Raw genomic sequence first — 23,921 nt, forward strand, 5'->3', positions numbered from 1 at the left:
TCCGTCTCTGAACCCGATAATTTTATTCTGGGTTAACTAGACCTCCCATTTTTGTCGCTTCCGAGGCCGGAGAGGGAAGCAGAAAAAAATCTGTATCAGAGATAATACGAGTACCGACTGTTTCAAAGCACCACCAACTGTTAAATTTGTTGCATATTTCTTGCTTCTATCAGCAAAAAGTGGAAACAACTGAAAGATTGAACGGTAACTTGTGGATGTTGTAACATGCCCCAAGTCCCTTTCTCATGCTGAATGCAAGAAAGGTGCAGTTCCCTCTTTGCGACACTAGATGGCAGCCGGGACCCTTCTGCGGCAGGTTAGAAATTGAGATTCCACTAAGCAGTTTCCTCCAGCTGCGGGTTTAACCACTACTTTATGAATGGAATTCGCCTGGCACGCTGTTTTAAACAACACAGTTTAAATAAATTTTACTAGTGCATTTGACAAAAAAAAAAAATTGCTGACCTACGTTTTTGAAAAACAAAATATTCTTGCTTTTTAGAATTAGCCGTTGCTGCCATATTACACCAGTGCTGTATAACCTCCACTGAATTCTCATTCATTTCCAACAGCCCATTCAAAAGGCTAGTGCTAACTTCAAGGTTTGGAGGCTGCTTATTTGAGAGAATGATGCTTCCTAATCACCCTCTAAAACAGTGGTTCTCAACCTTTTTAATGCCGCGACCCCCAACCGGTCGTAAGTCAAGGACTACTCAACCGGTCGTAAGTCGAGGACTACCCAATTGATGCAGCACCGTTTGCAGAATGGGACTTTTGGCGGGCTCAGCAGGGCAGAGACAGCCTGGACAATTCCTATTGGCTTTGGAAAGCCAACAGAATTAGACTCTATTCAAGAGAGTCTATTCTATTGGCTTTCCAAAGCCAATAGAATAAAAGGGAGGAGCACAGCTAAGGAAAAGGGGGGGAAAGTGGCGGACTGCGTTGTTTGGCGACCCCCGTGAAATGGTCGTTCGACCCCAAATGGGGTCCTGACCCACAGGTTGAGAACCACTGCTCTAAAAAGTCATCCTCAGTTGCTCTAGGTATTCTCCAAACTAAACTCTCCAAACTAAATTAAACTATTCTCCAAATTACAATGGAGGAATAGTTGGGAACAGGGCTTTGGAATCTCTTCTCTCCCCCCCCACTACTTGTTTAGAGACCCTTGGCACTGCTGAAGGTGAGGTTCTCCTAAAAGCCTATCTTGAATGAGACGTGTGGTATTAAAAACCTACAAATACTTCTTCGGCTTGGCTCAAAGTGTTATCTTTTCCAGCTCTCCTTTTCTTTTTTCACTGTTAATCAACCGTGGCAAAAGCAATAGCAGAACTCTTTTTCCTAAATATGTTATTCTTACAGCAATCAGCCATGTGTTTTTTTTTTCTTCCCCCAGTTCCTATACGAAGGCATTGAAAATATCACGATGTGAATTTTTCCTTACACTATTAGCTTTGTGTTTATTTCCCCTTTGCTGATTTTGGGACATTTATTTGCAAAAGCAAGCGATGCGTTTTGAAATTAGATTATAAGTTTTCAATGTATTTTGGCATAGGTTGTAAACAAGCTTATCAATGCGGTTAAAGAAGACAATATAGTAGTTCTATCCGGGTTTGATTACCGCCTTTTTACCAATGTAAAGGTAGCCCTTGGGGATGGAGTCAGCCTGAGAAATTGGGGAATTCATGGGAATTCCTCTGCCTGTTGAAAGGATTTGTTATCCATCCATTTTACATTATTGGTGCACTTTCCATACCTTCTATAGGTTACATATGCAGTTCCTTATGGAACAGCTTGTGTCTCCTATCTGTTCATTGTTGCTTGACAGATTTGCGACAGCTGTGGAAATTTTATTAAAATGGGGAGGAGGAAGTTACAGTGGGAAACTCATGTCAAGTATGTTGCCTAAAATGTTATAAGCAAGTAAATATTTTGCTTATCAGTGTTTTTGTAACTTTTCTTACATTTGTTGACATTTCACCCCCCCCCCAGCCTTCCCAAATAAACTTGAATGTTGTCATATCTTGCCAGTAACTCCACAGTACCTTTTCAATCCTTTTTGTTGTTCTGCTCATACGATGATTTCTTATTGAATATTAGAAATTATTTATTCTTTTGCAATTGAATTAATTATACGTATCACCTGTTCGGTATTAAAAAAAAAAGATATAGAATGTTTTCCAGCGCTACGCAACCCAGAGTGTCTTTATTCTGCAATTTTATTTTTTTTTCCTCTTTAGTCTTTTCCAAATTAGCCCTCCCTCCCGTTCTCTCCCTCCCCGGCTTCACTCTTCTCCGCTCATTCCATGCAAAGTAACAAGAAACCTGTTAAAATGCCGAGAAGGCCTTTCCAAGTCTCTGCTTCCATCATTTCCTCTAATACCTTTTTGATTATCTTAGTGGCCAACATTTATATTAAAGCTCCTGTAGCTCACCATACCCATATACTTTACGGTTATGTAGGGGTTGGGTTTTTTGTTTTTGTTTTGTTTTTGCATTTTCGTTTTAAGATAAAAATGACTGCTGATGTTTATGCCTCTGTAATACATTATGTATTATTTTGTTTTAAGCACTGTCTTTTGCAGGCTGACAGTAACAATAAAATGTGAGGATGGGATTTTTAATAAAGACAGAGTAATGTTTCCCATGCATGCCGCCCCCCCCCCAACATTTTCCCCTGTTCTGCTCTTCTAAGCACTTTTCCAAAGGCTCCTTTTTATATTCCAAATAAAATCAAAGCAAAACACATTCATTTACTGGAAAAGAGGGATGTTTGGTTGGTTTTTAACCTCTTAAGTGTTATTTTGACAGAGAGGTACTTTGCCCCTTTGAGTAATTTGGTGGTGTCTTGGTTTTTCTTCCCGTCTTTGACTAAAATTCCTTCACAGTCAAAATATCACGAACAGCATTGAAAATATAATAGAAATAGATCTTATAATTTAATTAAACCTTTACAACTGCCCTGTAAGGCAGGCCCGTTTTTTTCCCCTTTGCTTCTGTAATATTATTATACATGATGTTGAAGGGGAGGCAAATTGGTTGACTTTTATTTTTCCCTCAGCTGGGTTCCTATTTCTTTGCTTAGCTATTCTCCTCTTGTGTTACTTTAAGCACCTTCCTGTATTTTCTGCTTAAAATCTTAAAAGGATTTAGTCCGGTAGAACTTGCTCATCTTCTGTATGATTTGGAAGCTTTCAGAGTCTGGTTTCTGTGCTTCAGGGGTCTTAAATTTCTGGGATATCCTCTTAGTTAACAAACAGAATACAATCTCATCACACTGATTTAATAAGAGAAATGAAAAAGGCAGGAATGAAATTAGAGGATGAAGGAGGATGCAAAAAAACATTCCTCCATGTAACATCTTTGCTAATATAGTGGCACGGGCAGAAATCAGGAGCCTATGAATTCCATTCCCGCCCTAGACATGAAAGGCAGCTGCGTGGCTTTGAGCCAGTCCCTCTTTCTAAGCCCAGCCCACCTCACAGGGTGGTTGTTGTGAGGAAAATGGGAGGAGGGAGGAGTACTAGATATGTTCTCCACCTTGAGTTATTTATAAAAATAATAAAGGTGGGATATAAATAAATAGATAAATAAATAAACAAAAAACCAGGGTCTGTCGGTTGCATTTAAAGCTTTAAGCATGGGAAACATCTATAATTTCTTATTCATGTGTTCTTTATACTTTATCTGGTCTTTGTTTGAAAATACTTGCAAAAATTCAAGGAAGGATAGTCAACTCAGTAAGATCATGCTACTGCTGCTCTTGGCCAACTCATCATATCCAACTCACCATATTCAACTCACCATGGCCAATTCACCATGGCCAACTCGCCATGGCCAATTCACCATGGCCAACGTGCTATAGCCAACTCACCATGGCCAACTTGCCATAGCCAATTCACCATGGCCAACTCGCTATGGCCAACTCACTGCAGGACAATTTGTCATGGGACAATTAATCATTTCATTAAGTTACTTTTATTATTGACGACCATGCTTTCGTTGAAACGATTGTAACTCTTGCATTTCTGGATTGACTTTCTGTATTTTAACATTATTAGCCATGGTTCCGCTGAAATTAATTTAACGTTTGTCTTTGTTGAATGGCCCTGTGGTGGGTGAGTTGTTCCGCAGCAAATTGTCCCATGGCAAGTTGGCTGTAGTGAGTTGGCCATGGCGAGTTGTCCCATTCCAGCTCTTGGCCATGAATTACTGACCTCAATTTAGAGTTATCACTTTCTGTAGAGTTATGTGCTCATCGTCAAGGTAGGCTTAGGTGTACTTTGACAGCGTATGTGGCTGCGTTGTGCTCCTATTTCTCCTGGATCTGTCCTGGCTGTGACTCTCATAACCTTGTTTCTCCATTCCAGTCATTGTGTTACCAACATCCATTGATTGTCACCCTCTTTATGCCAGTGCTGAGAGCAAAGAAAGCCCCTGCAGTGCAATTTCCAACGAAGAGCTTCCTTCCTATTCCTTAGTATATGTGTTTTATGTGTGAGTGTGTGCATTTATGTGTTTCAAATAAATAAAAAAGGCATTTGTGTTTTGTGCACAAAGCACTTTTGAGGGCGGCACAGGACCCTGTAATATGGAGGTTTATAACCTCCCTGGCTAATGTTCCCTGACACTCTGTTTTGATATCATTACTACATTATGCCCACCATTTTTTGAGTGAAAAAATACAGTACTTAGAGAGTCGAAATTCATAAATAAATTCATGTCAAACCGCACTTAATATTGATTTTGTTAGTGTTCAGATTCAATAATAAGGTACTGCGTGCATGAATATTTAAATATAATCATCATTTCTGCATCTCCTAATGGCCTCTGCTCTTCTACACTCAATTTAAACACAATTTAAAAACTATAATGTATTGAAAAATACTAGGATTTAGCAATAAATCACCATTGGGTAACTCCAAGCCTTTTATAGGAGGTCTCAATATCGGCCTCTCCAGGGACGGCACAATTAGATTCATGTTTTTAAACTTCTCAATTATCCATATACCATAATTTTATGTGAAAGTTTGCTTCCCTTCCTGGTCCACCCTGCCCCACTTCTTTACCATCTCGCCCCCCCCCCCCCCGCCTGCCCCATCCAGATTCTTTCCCAGTAGGTAGTGGAGAAATTGCTAAGTGTTCTTTTAGCCGGGTTGGTATAGTAAAAAAAGAAGAAAAAAAGCCAGAGGTCACAATCTTTAAACTGAATTAGAGCCGGAGTCTGCCGAGGGAGACGAGAACGCTGACTCATTCGGATTATTTGCCTGTGAAAAGGGGAAAAAAAAAAAAAACCTCAGTGAAAGAGATAAAATGACTCAAAACAAGCTTGTTATGGAGGATGTGAATAGGAATCACCCCCACACACTTTTAATATTTATTTAAAAAGCCACTTTAGTCTGAATTAAGGGCACCTCTGGGAAAATCGCTTCCAGGCAGGACTTTAGCATGGTTCGCCTGGAGAAGACAAACATCCTCCCCTTTTCCTCCCAGCACGGTCAGTAAAATGAGGAAAAATACCTGCTTTTTGATCCCCTACATACAGGCAGTCCTCGGCTTGCAACAGTTCATTTAGCGACCGTTCAAAGTTGCAACGGCACTGGGGGAAAAAAAGTGACTCACGACCACTTTTCACATGGGCACGTGATCAAAGTGGCAAGCGGCTGATATTTACGACGGCGGCAGGGATCACTTTTGGAGAGCTTCTCACAAGCAAAGTCAGTGGGGGAAGCCAGATTCCCTAAATTATGAACTGTTGTGATTCAGTTAACAACTACGGTACGGCAGGAAAGGTCAAGAAATGGGGCAAAATTCACATTACCAATGTCCCACTTAGCAACAGGCTCAACTGTGGTCGTAAGTAAGTGGCAGAGATGACCCCAGATCTGTGGAAAGCCTGAGCAAGGTATTCTCTAGGTCAGAGGTCCCCAACCTTTGCCACTTGCTGGCTGAGGAATTCTGGGAGTTGAAGTCCTCAAGTCATAAAGTGGCCAACGTTGGGGACCCCTGCTCTAGGTGTCTTTGCTGTGAACCGGTGCTGTGTGTGAACTCAGTCTCCACCAATACTCTGAAAACCAGATCAGGCGGCTGAGGAAGGCAAGTTATCCTCTTCCAAACGAGAATGGCACTTCCTGAGACCCACTCCTTTCAATCTCTCACAGGGTCAGTACTTTTTAGAAATAAGCAGCATCTTGAATTTGGCGCTGCACGGATAATTTTCATTAATTTGATACCGCACTTCATAAACTCTGCGCCATAACTGAGAAAGCTGTATTGCTTTTGCTGGGAAACTGGGAAGAATAGCTTTTCAACTGAGCCCGTAACTGAAATAGTTTCTATGGGAAGAGTACGGTTTAAAAAGCCATTTCAATAACATTTCTGCAAAAAAAACAAAAAAACAAAAAATAAAAAACAAAATACTGTTGACATTTGTACTCTTGAATGACCAGTTCAAGGGGAGAAATTGCAAAAATATTGAAAGTTCATATATTATCTTTGGGGTAAATCTACCCAAGATGACCCTTATTCCACACACACACACAAAGTGCCAGAAGTATCTTATATGTTTTCCAGCAGGAAACATGAATATAAAAATCAGGTACATAGTTAATTCAAAGTGGAATTGAGATGTGTCTGCATTTGTCAGAATTGAGACAATGCATCTGTAGCTTGAATTCTGGTAGTAAACACAAAAACTTCAGGTAGAATATAGTTGGCTATCTTTAGTGGTTGTCGAGGCCTTCACAAATCTCTGCCTTCCAGATGTGTTGAAACGCATCCAGAAGAGCCAGTTGGCCACCTTGATATGAAGCTTTTGGCCCTTGGAGAGATTAGTGCCTATTGCAGCCCAATCTTCCCTTCCTGTGATCTTTGGAGATGCAAAAAAACGTCTTTTCTAACCCCGTGTTGTAATATCCTTCAGATCAAATTGCTTGAATTTGAACTTGAAACCTCCTGTGAGCCCAGCGTATGTTTCTGCTACTAAGCTCGGGCTGTCAATCAGCCAGAGCAAAATTTACCCACCGGTGACACTTGAACTGGTAAGCTAATAAATCAGTCTGTCAACCTCAGGCGGGGAAAGACTGTTTCCAGTGACCACCGTTCCCGAATTTTGCCCTCCTAGCAGGTCAGTAATAACTCGGGGTCACGCTTCAGCTGTGTATTTCCCGTTCCCCTCTCTAGGTTGCCCTTGAGGTTCTAAGGAACTTCCTCCGGCTTTTGAAATCTGTGGCTATGAAAAATTGATCACCCTTTGTTACGGCTTCACTTCTGTCACTTTCCATCCCAAGGTCTGTTTTTTATAGAAAACAAGCTACATTCATCAAAAATGACAGAACACAGACTTAATGTAATCATGTATGGAAGCCTGAATTGCAAATGTGGAACACAGGCACTAAAATGTATTTTCCATTACTGCCACAAAATGAAATAATCATGAACATTTCCCCCCCACAAACGAGAACACACGTAGGCCAACACCTCTAGAAAAAAAAAATTATAGGGAAAAATACTACTCACCTGGACGATGTATCTAATGCTAGTGTCTTAGAATACTCTGCTTTGCAGGTAATGGTACGGTATCTAGGCTTGGTACCAGAAGCAAAGTCATCAAATGTGCTCCTGCTTCACAAACTCTTTATATACAGCAGGGTTTTGAACCGCTATCCCTTGAGTAGTCAGGAACGGGCAGCCATTGAGATTGCAGAATACTGTAGTGAGGACCACCACCAGGTAGAGAGAGGGACTGAATTTCATGGGCAGGTGCTATGCTTCCTGCATTTATTTGCACTAAGGGCTGGATTGAAGCAAAGGTAACCCAGATAGCTGATGTTACATCCAGTTTCTTTCTCAGTAGTAAGTACAGGTGACTCAGAAATGGATCTGGAGCAGGAAGCAGGAGTCTTAACTAATCCTCAGGGGTTATGTGTGGGTTACAAAGGAAGAATACCCTGCTGTGCAAAGGAGAATGGGCTGTGTTACTATTTAGAAAGCAAGAGTGATGTATGCCCCACTTGTACAAATCACTGATCGTGTGAATGTGGGGAATCTTTGTGTGCGGGGCTGTCTGACTATGAGAACAATTAACCAGCGGAACGACTTGCTTCCAGAAGTTGTGGGTGCTTCAACGCGGGAGGTTTTTAAGGAGAGACTGGACAACCATTTGTCGGAAATGGTCTAGGGCAGTAGTAGGCAACCTTGGCTCTTTTATGACTCGTGGACTTCAACTCCCAGAATTCCTCAGCCAACCATGCTGAGGGGAAAGGGAGAGGTTTCCAAGCTGAGCCAGGCTGGCTCAGGAATTCTGGGAGTTGAAGTCCACAAGTCATAAAAGAGCCAAGGTTGCCCACCCCTGGTCTAGGGTTTCCTGCTCGAGCACGGGGCTGGACTAGAAGACCTTAAAGGTCGCTTCCAACTCTGGTTAGAACGCAGCATTGAAGGCTAATTCTGCTGATTGCCGACGGCCAGCAATTTGGCAGTTTGATCCTGATGGGGTCAAGATGGGTGGATTCAGTCTTCCATCCTTCTGAGGTCAGTAACATGAGGGCCCAGATTATTGAGGGCAAATATGCTGACTCTGTAAACTGCTTAGAGAGGGCTATAAAGCATCGTGAAGCGGTATATAAGTCTAAGCGCTATTGCTATTCTGTTACTTCTTGGCTTTGTATCTTGTTGCTGGGTGTTTCCCATAGCCACCACTAGGGACATTGGTGATCAATATAGAGAATTGCGATTTCAGACAATTCTTCTTTGGATAACGTGGAGGAGGAAAATAGCCTTAATCTTATATGAAGCAAACTGATTCACAATAGACTGAAGAGTGCTAATCCCAGATTCCTTGCAGATCTAACTTTGCGTTAGAATCACTTAGCTTCTCACAAAGGTATAGAAATATCCCCTTATTTTATCTGAATTCTTTTTGACAGCTACACATCTTTGCATTCCTTTATACTATGGGTACACAAGTGGAGCAATGACATATAATCCTCATGAGGCTCTAAGCTAATTCCTGAATGACTAACGGGAGGGACATGTCAGTGAGTTAAAAAGGCAGAACAGCACACTTGGAAAATGGAGAAATAAATGTAATATTTGTCACAAGCAGCAGGGGGCACTGAAGAAATGGAGAGAGAGAGAGAGAGAGAGAGAGAGAGAGAGAGAGAATATGAAAAAAAGATTTTTGACACTTTAATGTCATTCAGATAATGGTGGGAGAAGGAAAAAAAGTTCCCACTTTGGCACATCTTGAGATACATGTCTCTAGCTTTTTAGCTGTCTTCAGATATTTGTTTTGCTCTCAAAAACGGGAACAAGAAGCGGAAGGGCTGATTGGTAATACACCACTGAAGACCCTTTTAATTTATACGTAAGGAGACTTGATTTTCTCTAGAAATTTCCTGACACTTAGAACAATTAATCAGTGGAACAACTTGCCTCCAGTAGTTGTGAATGCTCCAACACTGGAGGTTTTTAAGAAGAGATTGGACGGGCACTTGTCTGAAATGGTATAGAGTTTCCTGCCTGAGCAGTGGGTTGGTCTAGAAGACCTACAAGGTCCCTTCCAACTCTTCTCTTCTCTTCTCTTCTCTTCTCTTCTCTTCTCTTCAGTCCAGTCTACCCTACCCTACCCTACCCTACCCTATCCTATCCTATTACAGTAGCCAAATCAGCTGTGCTGCAATTTTGCTAGTTCATATTTCCTCTAATTCAGACAACTGACTAGAAGTCTTGTCTGGCAATCTCACTTGATTCCTGGAAACGAATAGCTCCTTTGATGTGCTGTTTGAGACAATTCACAATGGCTGAAGAGTCTTATGCTTCATCAGCTGAGGTCTGAACCACAATGATCCCAGCCCCTTGGCTTGATAAGAAGGAGTGGAAACCAGCTTTTCCTGATTCCTGCCAGCCCTACATTTCCGTCTTGGTCTAGTGGGCCCTTGACATTCACCCCACTCAAGAGTTTTTTTTTAATGATAAAGAGATTTGTAGTCAAGGTTGCATGCATGCATACATGTGTATTCTTTCTACGTAGCGTCATACTTTCCAGAAGAGGGCAGTTTTCTCCCAGGAGAAAAAAATTTTTCTTATATTCAATCACTTCCAGTCTTGTACACCTGGGCACTTTTTTAATTTTCTTGGCCAACTTCAGTTGCACAGTGCCAACACAGAGTGAAATATTAAGACAGGCACCTGAAATTCAAAGTGTTTCTTTAATTAATGGGTGGATGCCATAGGATGATCCAATGCAGCTCTTAAATTAATCTTAATTACATGGATTTTGAAACTTTAGCATTAGCCAGCTACACAAAATATGTATTTCATAACCCTAGAAATAAGAGAAAAAGACAGCAACAGCAAAGTCAGCTGATGATGTTATCACCCTCTGTGGCTGGGGGTGTAAATGTCATCTGGGTGTGTCTGAGATCTTATCTGAAGGCTCAAATTAATTTGCTTCTGCAAATATCAAAACAAGCTACCCTTTCCCCCCATTCAGCCAGGGCAAAAAGAATTTTCAACAATAATTTCTGAGTTCCTGCAACTTTTCTATGATGCTTTATGCCAATATGTTGAAAAATGTGTGGAGGATTTTAAACTAGACTACGGATAGAGACGTTCGGCTGAAATTTTACACTTTAATCCCTACATGCTTTCCAAATTACTTTAGCCACCTGAGCACTGCAAAGCGATCTAATCTCTGACTCTTAGATCTATGTAGGTTAATAGCCTATTCCCCACCCACCCATCTCAACCAGTTCTGCCATTAAGCAAAGTGAGGCAGATGCCAGAATAGATCCTGGACTGCCTCCCCCCCACCTCTTCCCAGGTCAAATAGATTACCATCCAGAGAGTTGAAAAGTAAAAGAGGATATTCCAATTGTCAGGACTGAGGTAAAATTCTACAGGTTGACTTCCATATAGAGCAGTAGTTCTCAACCTGTGGGTCGGGACCCCATTTGGGGTCGAACGACCATTTCACGGGGGTCGCCAAACAAGGCTGTCCGCCATTTTTTCCCCCTTTTCTTTGGCCACGCCCCTGGCACCCGGTGATGTAAAAGTGGTTGGGGGTCACCACAACATGGGGAACTGTATTATGGGGTCACGGCATTAGAAAGGTTGAGAACCACTGATATAGAGCAACATTTAGTTGACTTTGGCTGAGCCAAAAACAAACTAAGCTGAATCGGACCTCTGTAACATCTGGACAGGAGACTGTAATGAAATTCAAGGCTATAGGCTAGACCTACAAGTCAAAAACAATATTCTGAAGGCATATCTTTGTATTGCTTTTGAGAAATTACAAGGAGCCAGCAGAAGATGAACTTGACTCTTTCATGGATGCCCCTTCATCTTGGTCATCAAATACTTCAGGTCAGCCCTACAGTTCTCCCTCTTCCCGCAAATTGAATCAAATAATTGGCCTTATTAAGGCAGTCCAACCACTCCCAAAGGCCCCATCTGCCTCATTTCAGTTCCCCATGCCTTCATATTAAGTGTTTCAAGATTAGGAGAAAAAGCCTATTTTTGAACATCCACCGAGTGCAGGTCTAACACAGCTATGCATTGTCCCAGGAGTCTTCAAACCTGGCCCTTTGATGACTTGTGGACTTCAACTCCTAGAATTCCTCAGCCAGCGTGCACGCTGGCTGAGGAATTCTGGGAGTTGAAGTTCACAAGTCATCAAAGGGCCAGGTTTGAAGACTCCTGTGTTAGCTTATCAGCATATCTGTGCTCAGCACTCAACAGGAACCCTAACAGTTGTTCTTTTAAAAATGTATCTGCTGTCCCGAATTCAAGATGTATTTTACCTTAACTCAAGTGTCGCCAACGAAGGCATGCTTTTGTGGCCTAGCCAGATGGGTGCCTACACGTGCAAAGCTGCGGGTCTTGTCTTGATAGACGGCAGTATAACGGACAGAGTTTCTTCTGCTGGAGGAGGTGGAACAAAGACTGTCCTTTTGGGACCTCCCAGAGTATTAGCCTTTGCCAACTCCTAAATAGATTGTGGCGCATACAGATAGATCCCCCGGGAATGTTCACCAGCAATGCGCTGATTCACCTAAACAGCCTCTGGACGGCCTTTAAGAGGGGAAACCAAAAGGCCCCCCTGGTGCCACAAGGAGACAGCCTTAGGGACCAGGCTAACTGTGTGCACACACAGCTCCTTGAAGCAAACAACCCTTAAAAGGAGTTACATTGATCTGCCTGGGAGCCGTAGGTGCTCCCTGGTCTCTCCCTATAGAAGAGCAAAGGGGAGCGAAGCATTGTCTGTGCAGGACTGGATGAACTCTGCATATCCTGCAAAGAGAAGACCTAGATGGGGAAGAAATGGAGGCAGTGACAGATTTAATTTTTCCGGGCTCCAAGATCACCGCAGATGGGGACTGCAGCCAAGAAATTAAAAGGCGCTTGCTCCTGGGGAGGAAAGCTATGGCAAATCTAGACAGCATACTAAAAAGCAGAGACATCACCCTGCCAACAAAAGTGCGTTAGTCAAGGCCGTGGTTTTCCCAGTTGCAATGTATGGCTGTGAAAATTGGACCCTAAGAAAGGCTGAGTGCCAAAGAATAGAGGCCTTTGAACTATGGTGCTGGAGAAGACTCCTGCGAGTCTCTTGGACTGCAAGGCGTTCAAACCAGTCAGTCCTAGAAGAGATCAACCCCGACTGCTCTTTAGAAGGCCAGATCCTGAAGTTGAAACTCAAATACTTTGGCCACCTAATGAGAAGGAAGGACTCCCTGGAGAAGGGCCTAATGCTGGGAAAGATTGAGGGCAATAGAAGAACGGGACGACAGAGAATGAGATGGCTGGATGGAGACACTGAAGCAGTAGGTGTGAACTTAAATGGACTCCAGAAGATGGTAGAGGACAGGAAGACCTGGAGGAACGTTGTCCATGGGGTCGCGATGGGTCGGACACGACTTCGCAATTAACAACAACAACAAAAATCAGTAATCCAATTATTTCCCCAGGGAATAAACTGGGCATTTCTTACAGTAAAGAACGGTGCTTGTTTGTTTTACCAGGCAAAACTATTCCAAACCCAGGGCATCTCCAAAAGCACCTTGGTCCCTCTACCATAGAGGATGGGATGCCATATGATAAAAGGAGAGGGGGCTGCCCTATTTTATAAAATTAGGTATGAATAAGGTGATCCAACTGGTCAGTCCTAGAGGAGATCAACCCTGACTGCTCTTTGGAAGGCCAGATCCTGAGGTTGAAACTCAAATACTTTGGCCACCTAATGAGAAGGAAGGACTCCCTGGAGAAGGGCCTAATGCTGGGAAAGATGGAGGGCAAGAGAAGAATGGGACGACAGAGAAGGAGGTGGCTGGATGAAGTCCCTGAAGCAGGAGGCGTGAGCTTAAAGGGACTCCAGAAGATGGTAGAGGATGGGAAGGCCTGGAGGAACATTGTCCATGAGATTGCGATGGGTCGGACACGACTTTGCAACTAACAACAAAGCGGTGGTACACAGATGGAAGTCTCAACGATAGCTGACAGATTTCCTTCAGTAGAAGTCAAGTCCATGTAGCAGTGGCTGCTGTATTCTAGATCTTGAAGTATACACATATGCATAGGAAAAATAATACAGGTAGTCCTCGACTTAACGACCGCAACTGAACCCAAAATTTATGTTGCTAAGTGAGAAATTTGTTGAGTTTTGCCCCATTTTACGACCTTTCTTGCCAGTTGTTAAGCGAATCACTACAGTTTGTTAGATTAGCAACAAAAGTTGTTAAATGAATCTGGCTTCCCCATTGACTTTGCTTGTCAGAAAGTTACAAAAGGGGGTCACATGACACCAGGACAATGCAACCGTCATAAATACGAGTCACTTGCCAAGCGTCCAAATTTTGACTACGTGTCCATGGGAATGCTGCAATGGTCATAAGTGTGAAAAATGGTCAGGAATCAGTTTTGTCAATGCCATTGTAAGTTCAAATGGTCACTAAAGGAACTATTGTAGGTCAAGGACTCCCTGTAGTTTCTACTTTTATTTAAATGGGAAAAAGCTATTTGTCAAATAACTGTCTCTGGAAGGTATTGGGGATAGTAGAAAGTGACTTATCTCAGACAAGTTGTCATTGGTGATGTGTTTGAGCCAAGAATTTCATTATATCACCTGGTGATCTGAGTAAATACCCTGTACATAGATGGATAGATAGATAGATAGATAGATAGATAGATAGATAGATAGATAGATATAGATTAGATAGATAGATAGATTAGATATATATATATAGAGAGAGAGGTAGAGATAGATAGATAGATAGATAGATAGATAGATAGATAGATAGACAGACAGATAGATGATTAGATAGATAGATGGATGATTAGATAGATCAGTGGTTCTCAACCTGTGGGTCGGGACCCCATTTGGGGTCGAACGACCATTTCACGGGGGTCGCCAAACAACGCAGCCGGCCATTTTTCCCCCTTTTCCTTAGCTGTGCTGCTCCCTTTTATTCTATTGGTTTTTGAAAGCCAATAGAATAGACTCTCTTGGATAGAGTCTAATTCTGTTGGCTTTCAAAAGCCAATAGGAATTGTCCAGGCTGTCTCTGCCCTGCTGAGCCCACCAAAAGTCCCATTCTGCAAACGGTGCTGCACCAGTTGAGTAGTCCTCGACTTACGACTGGTTGAGTAGTCCTCGACTTACGACCGGTTGGGGGTTGCGGCATTAAAAGGTTGAGAACCACTGAGATAGATAGATGATTAGATAGATAGATAGATAGATAGATAGATAGATAGATAGATAGATAGATAGATGTGTGTGAGAGATGATAGATAGATAGATAGATAGATAGATAGACAGACAGACAGACAGACAGACAGACAGACAGACAGACAGACAGACCGATCTCCTATTATAGGATTGTCGCCATATATACAAGAAAGACTCTATACAAATACCAAGTTTCCAGAATTTAAAGGGTTCATGGTGCTGTCATTTTTCACAGTACAGGTTAATTCCCCCAATTCCCATGATTTCTGAGCAAGTGCACAATACATTTTCCCCCTAGGACTTACTGTCTAATTCAGGGGTGTCCAACTGGTGGCCCACCGGATGCGTCACATGCAGGCCACGTCCACCCCGGCTCCACAAAGGCAAAAAATGTCGCGCTACGTCAGCTGATGCAATCGGGTTTGAGCCCCGTGTTCTAATTCAATGCAGCATGTAATTTCTAATATGCATTTTTCTGCTGTTAGAACTACTATTACCGTTTCCCATTTTCAGTGAGAAAGAAACGGAAGTACCCTTTCATTAGCAGTGCGTTTCCATCGAATGAATAGGCTACCTATTACCTATCTTGTAGGTGAAGGTAATTAAAATTGGAGTGAAAAGAAAATATTGTTTTGCTCTCGTCACTTAGAAGTGAGAAGTTGCGTAGTAGCCGTGCTTGCTAGGTGTGGAAGAAATTATCCTGGAAAACTGGTTCTCGTGAATCTTATTCAAACTACTTCAGAGAAATATGGCTGGGTCCTTGTTCACGGTGCTTTTTTTTTTTTTTTAATCTTCTTTCTTCTTTTGCATACATTGTTCCCTCAAATGACTCTGCAAGATAGGCTACTGGTGTTATTCAAGACTGGCCTTGAAGACTGTCCATAAGTTCAAGATGCTTGCTGTGCTAAACCCACTTTTTGATCTTCTTTCAGTAGGACATACAGTCCTGAGAAACAAAGTTGAGATGTTTGAGAGTAGTAAAACAGTCAGTGTAATGCAGTGTTTCTCAACCTTGACAATTTTAAGGCATGTGGACTTCAACTCCCAGAATTCAACAGCCAGCAATGCTGGCTGTGGAATTCTGGGAGTTGAAGTCCACATGCCTTAAAATTGTCAAGGTTGAGAAACACTGGTGTAATGACTCTTTTGGAAGGGATACGCAAACTCTTCAGTGCTTATCCAAGCCTGAGTCAAAAAGACTATTTGCCCTCTCCATGCAGGCAGGGGAAGTAGCAGCATATTCTAAACTGCAGTGAAACACAGACTTTATTTTAAACATGCAACTGAGCACATTTTGTGTAAGGGGAATTTAATTTTTGTCCTGAATATTCTCAAAACTCTTTACAAGGCAGCTTCACTTTTCTTTTCTTCCTTCTCTTCTCTTCTCTTCTCTTCTCTTCTCTTCTCTTCTCTTCTCTTCTCTTCTCTCTTCTTATATGCCTTCGTCTCTTTCCCGATAGTCTTCTTTGTAGACCCTGCTTGTGAATGTTACTGCAGGTCCAGCTTAGACAACTGGACAAAACTGTATTAAACTTTTTAGAAAGAAATGTGAATTCAATAATTCAAGAATTATGGGAAGGAAGTTCAATAACTATTTTTTTGGGGGGGGGGGAGCCTTCTCTTGAGCGTTTCCAGCTCTCAAGATTGTTTTGAATTCCAAAACATTCTATAGGTGTGTGATTTCTTTCTGCACAGTAGTCGGTGTGCATACGCCGCAGACATATTCCAGCCTTGTGAGTCTTCCTTTTGTTATTTGTGTGGGCAAGATATGAGGTACGTATGAGGTGAAAAACAGCTGCTGTGCTTAATCAGACACCTCACCTATAATTAAGGATTGTAAGTAGATGATCCTTCTGGGGACTACTTAGAGCACCAAGTTTGGTCATGGAGGATTTTGGGTATCTTAAATTTATAGACACAAGATGTTGGAAATGACAAAACCTGCCAGTCAAATGTGCACAGGAGATGATCCCTCACAACAGCACAGAAAACCATTTTGGGTTTCAAGGGCAGATAGACTCACGGGTGAAGGCAGGGGGTGGAAGCACGCAACGCAGGGCTTTTTCAAATATATCACACAGGAAAGATTTATGAGGGAGTAGCAGGCCCATTAATAGATGAGGAAAGCAGCTGAAATCAATGGCTAGTCTAAGTTGTCCTGAACTACTTAATGTTTTCTTTTTAATTGGTTTTTAAGAAGAAAAATATATACAGCCAGCCTATGGGCCATTAGGAAGTAGCGAAAACCTTGGCTTCAGGTCTTTGATGGAAAGTATGCGAGAGACTACTTGGAAGAGGGTTGATAGCTGCAAATCAGCACTGCAAATGGATATACGTCCAGGGTGCATTATACAGAGAATGACAAACCTTGGAAGTACTGGGAGACTGTTGTAAAAATTCATTATGGAAACTATATGCATGATGCTGGTCTGTAACTAAAGGGCTAGAAATGTTCGTTGGATATCAAGCCTTATTTGCGCGGGAAACAAGCAGAGTTCTGCATCTTTGCCTCAGAGTCTGATTACTTAGGATCATTTAGATCTTTCTCAGACCCATTATATTGAGGTAGGTGTAGAGACAGTAAAATATTAAACAATAGCATACCTATCAGGTTATTGGGATGAGATGGATGAAAAAGCGATGTATTAGCTCCTCAACGTAATACCATGAATTAGATTCCACAAGAGTCTGTGTAGGAATGGAGTCATGAGGTTGAAGAGGTTATCCAGGTAGAATGAACAAGAAGGGTGTACAGGCATCGCATGTTCAGATCTTGATGTTTTCAGTTTTCATTTTCGTTTAATTTCAATGCTTCCTTCAAAAATTAGGCTCGTTATATAATCTTGGGAGTGTAAAAGTGAATTTTTGTACTATCATATGTGTAAGAGACAACCTTCCTTAGATATTTCAACTGGAGCTAATGCTTTACTAGGTAAGCACCATTTTACGTACGGAATTATGATATGCAGCAAAAATTCAACACAGTGGAGTATTCAGAATTGCATAACGGCACTCAGGAATGGTGTGGTCCATCTTTTCTGCTGAACCCTGCCTCCTTATTTTTACCTTTTGTCCAGGTATTTATTTATTTATTTATGAGACTTATATACCGCTTTAAGTGCAAGCACTCTCTAAGCGGTGTACACCAGTAAGCAATGTGTGTGTGTATATATATATATATATATATATATATATATATATATATATATATATATATATATATATATATATATATATATATATATTTACATTGCCCCCAGTCCTCATTTTACCTACCCCGGAAGGATGGAAGGCTGAGTCAACCTTGAGCCGGTGAGATTTGAACCGCTGACCTGCTGAACACAGTCAGCTAAAGTGGCCTGCAGTACTTGCACCCTAACTGCTGCGCCACCTCGGCTCTCTTTTTAAATAGGTCTCTCTTTTTTATTCCAAAATATGGTACAGTTATAAGCTTTAGCAACTAAGATCTGTCCTCCCATCCCTACTAGCACAAAAGTTTCACTCTGCTTATATATTAACAATATAAATCTCACGTCTAAGGCAGCCTGGAGCTTTCTCCTTCTAACAGGAGTATGGAATTTGTAAACTTGGAATTTTTGCTGAAGCGGCCCTTCCATTCTGTCAGATTACAGAGTCACTGGGTAGAGTCTTCTTTTGCCGATGAATGCTGCCCTCTTTCTGAAATTAATTTTCTTTTTATCCTTGACCGGTACATAGCTTCAGTGTATAATCCTAAAAGTCCAACCTCATGTAATTGTCAGAGATTCACTCCAGCACTCATTAGGCATAGGGTGTCCCCTCTTCGACCTCTGTGATCAATACTTTTTTTCAGTCCGGTTCATGCATTTTAGCTCGCTAAATACATCCATTGCAGTTGCCTTGCCTCATCTCCTTTCCCCTGCCTCTTGCAACCTTTTGCAAATGGGCCATTCTGACATTTGTCTTTGGGAAGGCTCCCGAGTTGCTTAATGTCTTTTGAAATACGTAATGGAGGACAGGGAGAGAACATTCTCATTAACGAGTATGTAAGACCGAAGCAGCTTTAAGTCCTTCCTTTGCAAAGCGTACATTTGAATATTTCAAATTTACCCTATCGATTAATTGACTAGTCATTAATAATTATGAAATTCTGCCACAGCTTCCTCCTGACCCTTCAGGTGTGTCTCCTTTCCTTCTGCCTGTAACCAAAAGGGAATCTCTTTTTCAACCTTATTTGGTTTCCAATCTTCTTGGGCTCATCTCCGTTGAAATGGCAAACAGAATAAAAGAAATGTTTGGATCTATCATCTTCTTACGACAGGCCTAGCAGAAAGTACCTGAAGCAGCACAGGTGAAACTTGGAGAGGATTAGAGGATGACAAATAAAACTTTATTTAGAGTTGTGTACAATGCGTGACCAGGAAAGCAGTAAGATCCATTTCTTGAAGAACCATCTTAGCTGATTTCTTAGAGCAGTGGTTCTCAACCTGTGGGTCGGGACCCCATTTGGGGTTAAACGACCATTTCACGGGGGTCGCCAAACAACGCAGTCCGCCATTTTTCCCCCCCTTTTCCTTAGCTGTGCTCCTCCCTTTTATTCTATTGGCTTTTGAAAGCCAATAGAATAGACTCTCTTGAATAGAGTCTAATTCTATTGGCTTTCAAAAGCCAATAGGAATTGTCCAGGCTGTCTCTGCCCTGGTGAGCCCGCCCAAAGTCCCATTCTGTAAACGGTGCTGCACCAGCTGAATAGTCCTCTACTTACGACCGGTTGAGTAGTCCTTGACTTACGACCGGTTGGGGGTCGCGGCATTAAAAAGGTTGAGAACCACTGTCTTAGAGCTTCTTTATTAACTGAACTTACCTGCAGTGTTTGGTTAGTCACATCAAAGGGTCCACACAAAAGACAGATGACCTTGATAATCCCCTTGCGAAAGATCCAGGAGGATGGATTTTTCCTGCCTTAAAGAATGCTAATTTCCTGCTAATATGACAGCATTTAGTCAGTAGCTGCATTCAGATGTATTTCAAAGGGTATATTAATCTGCTAGGTTGGAAACCTGCGGAAGAGGTCTTCATTCTGCAGTGGATAGACAATGGCTAAAATGATGAATGACGATACTAACCTGCATGCATGACTTTTTAGCTCTTTGGACATTTTGGCTTTACACTTCAAACCAAATAATGGCTTAAGGAACTGGCATGCTTATAGTAGGATATCTGACAATAGGCCGTTTGGCCCTTGCCAAGCTGCAGAAGCTAATTACCACCACCCAATTAAGAGACAAAATGAGAAGAATACTAAGCTGGGCTGAAGGAGGTAAGGCAAAAACTTCCACACGGGGACTATTATATTTTTATTTTTTATTTTATTTGCCGCCTGATCATAGTAGGACATGTCCGTGAGTTTTGCCTAACTAGTTTTTAAATCATGTTTTTTAAAAAAAGAGATAATTCTTCTGCTTTTGATGTTGCATCAACTGAAGGCGAAGCTCTCCTTCCTTTGTTCCTTGCTTAAACAATTTTAGAAAAATTTCCATTCTTTCTTCAATGGTTCCTTTTCAGCTGGATAAATGATGATTTTTAACTAACTGTGGCTTTCTTACTTCCCATTCCCTCCCCACGAACTCACAGAAGATTAAATTTATCATTCATTTTTTAATGGTTTTATACCTAGTGGTATTTTATGTTTTCAAATAGACCGAGGTCATACTGTTAACAACAACAAAAAGAACGTTTTGCATTTAAATTGAAGGCAAGTCTGCTCCATTAAAGAGAAATTATTTGGTTCCTATTAACAGTCTTAAAAGTATACAAAATAGATTGAGGGTAAAAACTGAGAGATTGTAATTGTACGTAATATCATAAAATAATCAATATGGCGTTACATTATTCCTCACTTCCCAGTTACAACATGGGGAGGTGGGTGAGCTTTTGCCTTTTGATGAGGTGAAAAGGGTCAACGTTAACTCTGAAATCTAACAGAGGTGGATTTAAGGTTATTCACTGTTGTATTTGAGCATAAGGTATTTTTCTTTCCTTTTCGCTGGAAGGAGGACATCATAGCTGAAGCTGATATTGGGGTAGGCCAGTGATGGCAAACCTTTTAGAGACTGAGTGCCCAAACTGCAACCCAAAACCCACTTATGCACTGGGTAGGTGTGGCCTATTGGGTGGGTGTGGCCCATTAGGTGGGCGTGGCTGCGGTGGTAACAGCAGACTGGGTAGGACTAAAAAGTTCAATCAATCAATTCCAACTTTGCAAGATCTTTTTTTTTCTGCGAGAAGTTGAAATTGACTGATTGATTGAACCTTTTTTGTTTGTACATGGTGGCGAAGGCCTAAAGCAAAAAGCTTTTATAAAACCCAGCTGAAGGCCTAGGACTGGGGCGACAGCGCGCGTGCCCACAGAGAGGGCTCTGACTGCCGCCTCTGGCACCCGTGCCATAGGTTCGCCACCACTGGGGTAGGCTATTTCTGAATGTAGATGATCCCATCAGAAGGCTCTGACAGAAAAGCAACCTTGGATTAGCCACTCAATTGTGTACCGGCACAGAGCAAATGTTTACCTGTCAACAACAATAATAAACAGTGAAGGCACATCAGTAGTTCCCATTCATTCATGGCCCTTATGATTTCACTCCCTTTCAGGTCCAGGCAAGTTATTGGGCTGTTCACAACTGGGCAGCAGTTGATACCTTTTTCTCAATCCTGATGAGTCAAGGAACATAGTCTCTATGTTTTTTTCTAAAAAAAAAAAAAAAAAAAAAGGTGCCGGAACTCACACACGTCATACAACCCGCCTTGCCTACCTTACAAGGTTCCATCCAAAAAAGGTGCCAGAACTCTGTTCTGGGCGTTCTATGAGAAAAAAAGCCCTGAGCCCAGCCATATTGTTTCGGCACCCAAGGCAGAAAATTTTGCAAGCTCTCCTTTCCCCCTGCAGTAAGAACTTTTCCTTTTTTATTAAACAGGCTGTTTTTCTTGATATCTATTTCTTCTGAATTTCTATAACAGTACGATTCCCAGGAGCTTCTGATGCCCCTGTGTTTGTCTTACGTAGCTTATGGTTTCCAAAGCAAAGTCCCAAAATACTCCTTGTTTCACCAATCGCTGTGAATGAGCCAAGGAATTAAGGGGGGGGGGGAAAGCTAGTTCCACCTGTACTTCAAGAGCTTGCAAGCCCTTCCAGGTAGTTCAGGTGGAAAAGCATTTCAAGGATTCTGGGAATACTGGAATTATAGAGTCTGAATTAATATAGATACGTCAACAATTCTTTAAAGCTTGTCCAAGCTTTTTTCTGTGCCATCTTTTACTAAAGGGAAATTAAGGCAGGGTTATTTTGAGTTTAGAAAAGTTGCTGTTAGACGAAAAAGGACTTTTCTCCATATTAACCCAGCAATGTGTTTTGTCCACCTACAAATCTGCAGTCATGTAAGTGCAAGCATTATTACCTCACCTACTTTTAAAAAGACACTCATTTATCAATTCAGAGGGAAAAAAAGAACACCAAAAAGAAACAAACCTTGATCTCTTTCACATTGTGGGTTGCCCTCCCATTACGGGCTTTCAAAGTGCCGATAATGAACCCCACCCATATCTCAGGCATGAATAATAAGGAATGAGCATAATATATTTTAATATTTTTTTTTCTTTAATGCAATACTGATGCAGTACTCCACCCAAATAAATACAATTATCTTATAGAAGAGAAAAGTATTTTCTTTTTTTTTTTTTTTTTTAAGAGAAAGGAGATCATTGCTGGAAGGAAAATGTGGCAATGAAGCTCTCAGGCAGCCCAATTGTTTGTTTGTTTTTTTGCCTTCATATGGAGTAGTTCCTATTTCCAATCTCCCATCTGCTACCAAAATATCCTTAGGTGGTCTCTGACACTCTTTCGTACTTTCTCTTGGACTCTGGCTCCTTCATAACCAGAGTTACCCTCCTTTTGAACGTGTTATTCCATGTTTTCACTGTCTCAATTAATTGTTACTTCTAGGGCAAGCTGAAGTAGCCTTCCCAACTTCATGGGCATGATTACTGTTTCTTTAGATTTGGCAGGGTCCTCCCTTGTCAACACAGCCTCTAATTTTCAGAAAAGGAAAGCAGTTTTTTTCCTGTGTAGAATGCATTTGTGAACAGTGTGGGAGTCAAAGCATCACCTTTGTGCCTCTTGTGTGTTTTTGTTCTTTGATGTTTGGAAGCGAGAGCTGCCTTGGAACAACAGGTTGAAGATACCTGACAGCGTGCTCACTGCATGGAGAAGGATAGGCCTCTGAAGTCACGCCCTGAAGCAGGGGATAAAACTAGCTGGATGCACTTTTGGAGATGGCCATCAGATCGAGGCTCTATTTAAAGAGAGATCTGTCTTTTCAATTAGGACCAAGCAAGCGCTTGAACGTTCCTGTGCCCATTAGGGATCAATTTCATGGATCCAGGGAAGTGGAGAGACAGGGAACGAGACTTTGTGATTATACCTTCTTGACTTCATAAGACGCAGTCAATAGTTTTTGCATCTTGATCTCTTGCCTTTTCCCTATCAAAAAAAGGGAAAACTTGGAAGGAGCACAACATTTGGTCCTTTAAGGTTTTCAGGCAGGGCTTATCCCTGGGAAACGACAACAACAGCACAAAATGGCCTAGAGTAAGGTGACCAACTTTTTTAGAATGAAAAGGAAGACACGAATAAATTGAAGAAAAAAATATCATAAATAAAAGAAACATTTTATTCATTGCAACAATAACACAGACAACTTGCATGTGCAAAGTTTGCCGGCCGGGTGTTTTGGCGCACTCAGCAGCAATTCCTATTGGCTTTCGAAAGCCGATAGCGGGAGTAGCACAGCTCATGCAAAAGTTGAAAAAAAAAAACCATCAAAAAAAGGTGCCGGAACGCCGTTCTGAGCTTTCTATGAGAAAAAAAAGCCCTGCAGATTAGTCTTCAAATATCGAAAAGGAGGACATGTAGGAGGACGCTTTTTGAGGGAGGACAGAACTTACAAAAGGAGGACTGTCCTCCCTAAAGGAGGACAGTTGGTCACCTTACCTAGAGATAATTTCAGTCATATTTTCTACGGCTCGGTTCAGAGTCACATATAACATTTGCGCAAAAAGTCTCAAAAGTGAATTTAATTATTTTATTAAACATCGGCGATGAATTCTGGATGCATGCCAAATTTCACTCAGGCTGCAAGTACCCCACTCAGCTACCTGCGGCCCG

Source organism: Crotalus tigris, unplaced genomic scaffold (genome assembly GCF_016545835.1).
Source record: "Crotalus tigris isolate CLP2741 ecotype Arizona unplaced genomic scaffold, ASM1654583v1 scf7180000020588.15403103151:6194809, whole genome shotgun sequence".
NCBI lineage: Eukaryota > Metazoa > Chordata > Lepidosauria > Squamata > Viperidae > Crotalus > Crotalus tigris.